This window comes from Phacochoerus africanus, chromosome 4 (assembly GCF_016906955.1).
Source record: "Phacochoerus africanus isolate WHEZ1 chromosome 4, ROS_Pafr_v1, whole genome shotgun sequence".
Lineage (NCBI taxonomy): Eukaryota > Metazoa > Chordata > Mammalia > Artiodactyla > Suidae > Phacochoerus > Phacochoerus africanus.
In genome coordinates this window covers 55,054,143-55,062,002 of record NC_062547.1, presented here as the reverse complement: position 1 = coordinate 55,062,002, position 7,860 = coordinate 55,054,143, and the positions used below count along the sequence as shown (strand labels likewise).

At 31.1% G+C, this 7,860-nt stretch overlaps 1 pseudogene; it reads right to left on the bottom strand.

Annotated features, from left to right (window-relative positions):
* Positions 1-1,903: 1,903 nt before the first annotated feature.
* Positions 1,904-2,826, bottom strand: LOC125124317 (olfactory receptor 2AJ1-like; annotated as a pseudogene).
* Between the last annotated feature and the right edge of the window lie 5,034 nt (positions 2,827-7,860).

Sequence of the window (7,860 nt, the reverse complement as noted above, 5' to 3'; positions counted from 1 at the left end):
TAGTGGATAATTTGTAATAATTTATCTTTTATCTTATGTTTCTTTCCTTTGCTTGTTTAGTCTATTAATTTTTTTTTTAATTTCACTGTGTTCTTCAGTTATAGAATTAGAATTTCTGTTTGGTAAACTTTTACGGTTTCAAATTTTGTTGAACTTCTCATTTTGCTCCATTATTGTTTTCCTGATTTTGTTTAGTTTTTTTTTGTATATTCTCTTAGCTCACTAAGCTTGTTTAAGATAAATATTTTGAATTTTTGTCAGGCATTTTCAAATGGAGCTTATGAATTTTATTCTTGTTTTGGAAATTTTCAGGAGAGGGCAGAGTGATGGGTGTGGATATACTGGCTTGTGATTTTATGTAATTCTAACATTTTATTTCCCCAAATTCCTCCTCAATTGAGATGAGGAAATGGCAGGAACAGAAATTGTTTGGGTGCACGAGACCCTCTCTACATTATTTCCTCCATGCAGAGATGCAGCCCTCTCCATTGACATCACAGTAAATAAAGATCCAGCAACACTGACTGTGACAAAAATGGTATAAATGTGTGTGCATTCTTATACGCAGTATTGCTGCTTTCACTTTGTAATGAAATATGGCTTGTGCATTTCAAAATTAAATAATTTATATATTTAGGGCCTGTGTTAGTAGAAATTAAATGTAATTTATTAAAATTTTTAACAAGCATTATTATTATAATAACATTAACTAAATAATATTAAATGAATATCATATAGTAAAAATATTTAATATAATACAAATGATGTGCTTTGAATAAAATTTATTCATTTAAAAATAATAATACATTTAATTATTTTCATGTTGCATTGAGATATAATTGGCAGATGACATTAAGAAAATGATGTTTTGATACATGTATAAATTACAAAAAGATTATCGCAATAAGTTTAGTTGAAATCCATCACCAACAATTACAATTTTTTTCTTGTCATGAGAATTTTAAAAAAATCTACTCTTTTAGCAACTTTCAAATACATACTATATCATTTTGACTATAAAAATCACTATGCTATTCATTATATCCCTAGTACTTACATATCTCATAATGAGAAATTTTACCTCTGTCAACTTTCACCTATTTTGCCTATGAATTTTTGGAAATTTTTGATACAATTGTAATGTTTGAAATATAATCTTAGTTTCATAAAAGTACAGAAATTATTGGATCGCTCTCTCCCTATCTGTCATCTATCTATCTATCTGTCTGTCTATCTATCTATCTATCTATCTATCTATCTATCTATCTATCTATCCTTTCTTTATAATATCTTATAAAAATAATTTTTTTGGAGTTCATGTTGTGGCTCAGCAGGTTACCAACCAACTAATATCCATGAGAATGTGGGTTCAATCCCTGAACCTGCTCAATGGTTTAAGGATCTGGCAATGACAGTGAGCTGTAGTCCAAATGCATATGTAGCTCAAATGTCATGTTGCTGTGTCTGTGGTGCAGGCAGGCAGCTTTAGCTCTAATTTGACTCTTACTAGGGGAACTTCCATGTGCTACAGGTGCAGCCCCAAGATAAAAAGATAAAAAAAGATAAATTTTATAAATTCTAACAATTTTAGTAGGAGAAAATAGGAATCCTCGAAAAATCTTTGATTTTCTATTAGTAACTTGGGTGATTATAACTGATACCAGAGAGTGAAAGATATATATTTTAGATATATGTATTTATAAAACAAATAACTGTGATAATTTGATTTATTATTTTCAGTTTTGAAAGCATCTACTTCTTTCCCCATTTGAAAAGATAAAAATGTTTATTTCATAAAAATCATTATTAAAAAATGTTTATTTTCTTTTAAGGGATGTGAAAAACAGATCCTCTATATACAAATATGGAAGTAGAGAATATGTATTTCAAGTATTTTTTTCCATTATTTTTTATGGAGAAAATTACTTTTGATCATATTTTGTAGTGCTTTTAGAACACCTTTATTTCTAAAACTGTAGATAATTGTGTTGAAAGAGGATGTGAAAATGGTATAGAATATTGCTGGGGACTTACCTTTGACTGGAGTGTGGTACCATTTGGTTTCATATATGTGAAAATAAATGACTCATTGTACATGATGACCAAAACCACATGAAAGAAACAGTTAAAGAGTTATTTTTCCATGCTTGTCATGATTTCACTTGGAGTACAGCAATGAGAATTTGGACATAAGAGGCAAAGATTAGGAAGAAAGTGATGAGCAGGAAAATGATGACACTTACATAAACTCCTCTTTCATAGTGTGTTGTGACCACACAGGACAACACCAACATGGCTGGGACTTCACAGAAAAAAGTGATTTTTGAGACACAGAAGGGAAAGTGAAGTGCATAAGCTGTGTGAACAATGGAGTTGACTGTCCCAATAAGTCAGGGCACTGCAGCCATGAGGATGCTGACAATCATTCATAAGAATGGGATAGCACAGTAGATGAGAGATGGCTACCTAACAATCATAGGACATCACTGACAGAGGAAAGGCACAACACCCAAGAGGGTGAGGGACAGAAATATTTGGAAGCCACAACCCGAAAATGAAATAATACTATTGCTTGACAGAAAGTCAGTGATCATTTTGGAAACAATGTTGGAAATACGCAAGATATCCACAAAAAAAGAGATGCTGAGCAGGAAATCAGAGCGTGGAGTCATAAATCCCTGTGGATAAGGAGAAAAATGCATTTTCTGTTATAGTCATAATAAAAATAATTAATGTAAAGGAGAAGAAAATCAGGCTTGTTTGGGAAGATGAGAAGAGTCCCAAAAGAATGAAGTCATTGCTGAAAGCGTGATTCTCATGTCCCATCAAGAATTCTTTTTTACCTGTAAATAAATAAATAGCTAAACAGAAAGGAAAGAAAAATTAATGTATATCTCAAACTCCTTTACATTTAGCTGCATACTAAAATGAGTTAGTGACACATATCTTGCAATTAATGCTAAAGGACTTTCAGCCAGGTTTTGAAATAGGTATGTCTTATAATAATGGAAATTTACTATTGAATCAACTATTTTATTTCATTATAAAATAAAGCCTTTAATTCTATATTTAATTCCCTGGAATATTAACACCCTTTTGCTATGATATTGAAAAGTTTAAAAATCAGCTTATGAATGTGGTTTGCTGGATGTTTGCATGTAAAATTGGTCCTTGTCTGTTCTGATTACAGTTCAGTAAAATCTGATGTAGACATAGATTCAGACTTCAGGCAGTGCTACCTCTCATATACTGGCTGATCATAAATAAGTGTTTAAAATCAATGATTAACGACAACTCAACTTTAGTATACCTGTATACAAAATTCTTGATTTTTTTCTTGCTTCCTAGAATAATTTTTTTTTGTTTTGATTTTGCTTTTTCCATTAATGATGTACTTTGCTATAGCCATCCTGATTTGAGTCAATACTTCCATTTTAGTGTTAATAAGTATGGACAATGTTTATTTGCACCGAATCCCTGGACAATTGTAGGCTTTCAAATGCTTATTAAAAAAAAAAATATTGCTTTAAGTTTGGCCTCTAATATCAAAGGTTGCCAATGATGCTTCAAATATATTTACCTTTTTACATTGTTTTGTTGTCTCCACAAGATTATCTATTATTTTGTCTTCAAGTATTGGAAGAAGTCCTTCAGTTCATGATACATTACCAAACTCCTTAATCATCTCACTTCTAACACATTCTCCCAATCTCTATGAAGCAATTAAAGTTTTGACAATTCTCTTTTATAATACTTTGCCTAATAAATCAATCAGGCATCTGGAACATCCTACCATGACATGGAATGATGGACATAATGCCTGCAATGACATCCAGGATCTTGAATGAAAACTATTATTGAAGCCAAAGAAGAATGATTGAGTTTTGAGCTTCCTAATTCTAAGTTAAACAGTGCAGAAACATACATCACATGCCACATAGCCTAATCCACAGTTGTGCAACTCTTACTCATCATAAAGTACCTTTCTCTCCATTTAGCTTCAGCATTTCCTTCTTTAATAATGCTAAATCTCAGAAAAGGGATGTAACATGTAGTTTACATCTCCATATCTTCTAGAAGAAACTTATAGCCTTATTGTAGAAAATGCTATTTTTAGTTACAGATGCAGCCATATCTCAATCCTTTCTCAAAGGGAATTGAAAAACTTTGTGGTCTTTACTCAGTGGATTTACTATACTTTAATCATTCTTATCATTTTTCATTTATCAAAATTCTCAAAATGCTTTATATATCCATTAATTTTGATGTAATTAAATTCAAAATAATTTTCATTTTTCTACCAGATATGTCATTATATAAATGAATCATACAGAATATTACTTTAAATTTAGATTTACTGGAGATAATTTATCACTAATCTTGGTAAGACTGCACAATTATAGGTTAAACAAATGTTTACATGCTTCTAATTTTTTCTTTACATTAAAGTTTTGACAGTAAGGCAAACAAAAGAAAAAACACCTAATTATTTTCTTTCTGAAAAATATTTATTTATCTATTTATTTATTTATCTTGCTTTTGAAGGCCATGCCTGTGGCATATGGAAGTTCCTAGACTAGGGGCGGAATTGGAGCTGCAATTGCTGACCTATGAATTAACCACAGCAACACAGGATCTGAGCTGTTCACATTTCTATTTTATACTATATGACTGTCATTTTTATTTTTTGAACTTTTCTATTAACTTATCAATAACCCACTCAATAAAATGCTTATGAACTCTATCATAAAATTCAAATATCAGACTTAGTGTGCAAATGCTTCAAAAAAATCTGATTGTTACTAATAATTCAATAAACTAAATGAACTTCCATTGAAGACACAGAAATCACCCAATGAATTTCCCTAAAAATTTATACAATAAAATCATGACTAATTTTTAAGAAGTTGATATAGAATATGAGTACAAAAATGTATAATAGATAATCACCTAGCCTTGGGGTATATCTGCTACTGACCTAAATATTTAGGTTAACAAGGGAGCAATATAAGCTAAATTTTTTCCAGTGCTTTGATTAGAGAATATAACACAAATACACACCAACAAAATATTTCATTTTATGTCTCATATAATACAAAACACCAATCAGACATTAAAGTATAGCTGAAATGAATTTCTATTAAATCAGGATGATAATGGTACCTCCCTCATAGGGTTCTTTTGAAGATCAAATGAGAAACTAAGAAGCACATTAAAAAAAAAATATGCACACATATATACATACATGCATACACATGGAACATAGTAAATACTCAAACTAAGTATTATTTTTTCTATGACTATAATTTTGTTTCTATAATTATTCTATTAGTATTTCTATAATTAGATTATTTTTTATAATTTTTCATGTGGAAAATATACATTTAAGCTATTATATATAGAAAAGACAAAAAGAAGAGGGAGAAATATTGGAATATGAGAGAATATAACCAAGTAAATGGAAATAAATTTCATTGAGATGAATCAGAAGTTCAGCTGTACTCACTACAGGATAAAACTGATCCAGAAATTTCTCTGGGAGAGAAACAAACTCAGTGTTGAATAAAAATGGTTGGATTGGTTTCCTCAACCACATACACACAGAATTGTGTGTGAAAAAGTAAAGCAATGTTTCTTACTGATTCTTTTTCTGAAAACAATCAGCTGATCTCCTCAAAATTTCATTTTATAATAACAAATGATGTTTTTGTCATACATTTCTTATCCTTCAGACTTCAATGTACTGCACCATATCCAAGGGAATTATTGACGGATGATCTTATTTCTGCCTCTTCTTGATGACTCTCCAGCTTAAGAGAATCTTCTAATTAGTGTCTCACAGTGATATCAAATTCATCATGTGTAACACTGAGCTGCCAAAAAAGTCCTCTGAAATAATAAGTAGTATCACCACGTATAATTGCCCCAAATGGAAATCAGAAAATCATCCTGACTTCTCATCTCTGCCATCTTCCATGTGCTAATCTCCATTACCACCTTCCACCTATGTAAAATCCTCTCATAGCATACAATATGTGGTCATGATGGCTCTAAGGCTTTGATCATATTCTTCTCCTTTAATTAAATAGATCTGTATGAGCTCAGCACCACTCACATTATGTCACATACTTCCCATCTCTCCTTGAAGCCAGTGGAGTGTGGTCAATTAAGTAAATTTGGACAACAGAAGGATATTAGGATTGGATGCACACACCTTCCTTGTTCCTACATTCTGCTAGTTAGAATATGCATGTGATAATGCTTGGTTCTGCATTCTTCCTGTAAGTATTGTACAGGCAACAAAGCTCAGGGATTTAGGAACAGAAATCTGTGAAATGACATGCAACTTACTATTGATCATGACAAAGTGGGGGTATTAGTATGAAAGAACTCACCAAGTTTTTCCAAAAAATTGTATGGGGAAGGGAAAAAGCAACCATAATTATTTATTATATTTAACATTCCTATTGGATTATAAATTTTTGGAGGTAACAGATCTAGTAGTATTCAAGTATATTTTATTCAAAAAGATTAAAATAGTTTTATGAGACAGAAATATTATATTATAATGATAATTCAATTAATCCTGAGCCTCCACCTTCTTCCCACATCAATACAGTTTTCTGTTCTAGGTTAGGTTATTTTTTCCTAGAACATAGTTTAAAGAATGCAAATAGCCCACTGTGTTACATTCCATATACATTACATTAAAAATGCAAATAAATAAAATAAAATCTTATCATTATTTCCTATTCCTAATGAAACCAAAGTATTTACTTTTATGTAATATTGCTTTTCTTGATTTTTTTGCATCTTTGCCCATAGTCTTTCTTGCAGATAGTTTTCTCCACCATTTCTCAGGGCTTTGATGTTTTCTACTCCCTAAGATTTTATGTTACATCTTCCTTGTGTGCAAACTTCCTTGCTCTATTTAGTCATGTTTCCCATTTTCAGGTTCTACAACAGAAAGACCCATGCAGCTCTCTCAGGGGGAACTACTAGAGCATATGGCATGAATTATGAGAGAGAATGTTTAATACTATGACACAAAAAAACCTCCTACAGAGAGCCCTTCTCCAAGGTTGAGAAATGTGACTAATTTACTACATACATAAAAAAAAAACAAATAACAATTTAGACAAAATAAGATGTCTGAGAAACATGATCCAGTCAAAGGAATGAGATAAAATTCCAGGAGAACAAAGTGAAATACAGATAGACAATCTACCGAAGAAAGAGTTCAGACAGACAATGGTGAGGATGATCAAACAACTAAGGAGAAAAATGCATTCACAGAGTGAGAAATTAGAAGTGTTTAACAAATAGATGGAAAATATAAACAACAAGAGATGATGTATACAATAACTGAAATGAAAAAAATTCACAAAAAGGAATCAATAGTAGACAAAAATATACAGAAGATTGGATCCATGAACTGAAAGATAGACTAATGGAAATCACTGCTGATGAACAGAAAAGAAAATAAAGAAAGAAAAGAAAAAAGATTTAAAATAAATGATGACAGTGTGAGACCTCTGCGATAATATCAAATGCACAAATATTTACATTTATATGGATCCCAGAAGGAGAAGAAATAAACAAGATGAGAAAATATGTGAAATGGTAATAGCTGAAAACCTCCCTAACCTGAGAAAGGAAATATTCACCCAAATTTAAGAAACACAGAGAGTCCCATATAGGAGAAAATGCCAAGACGCATTTTAATTAAAATGTCAAAAATTAAACATAAAGAGATAATATTAAAAACAGCTGGGGAAAAGCAACAAATAACATAAAGGGGACTCCCATAAGGCCATTAACTGTTTTTTCATCAGAAACTACAAACCACCAAGGGGTAAA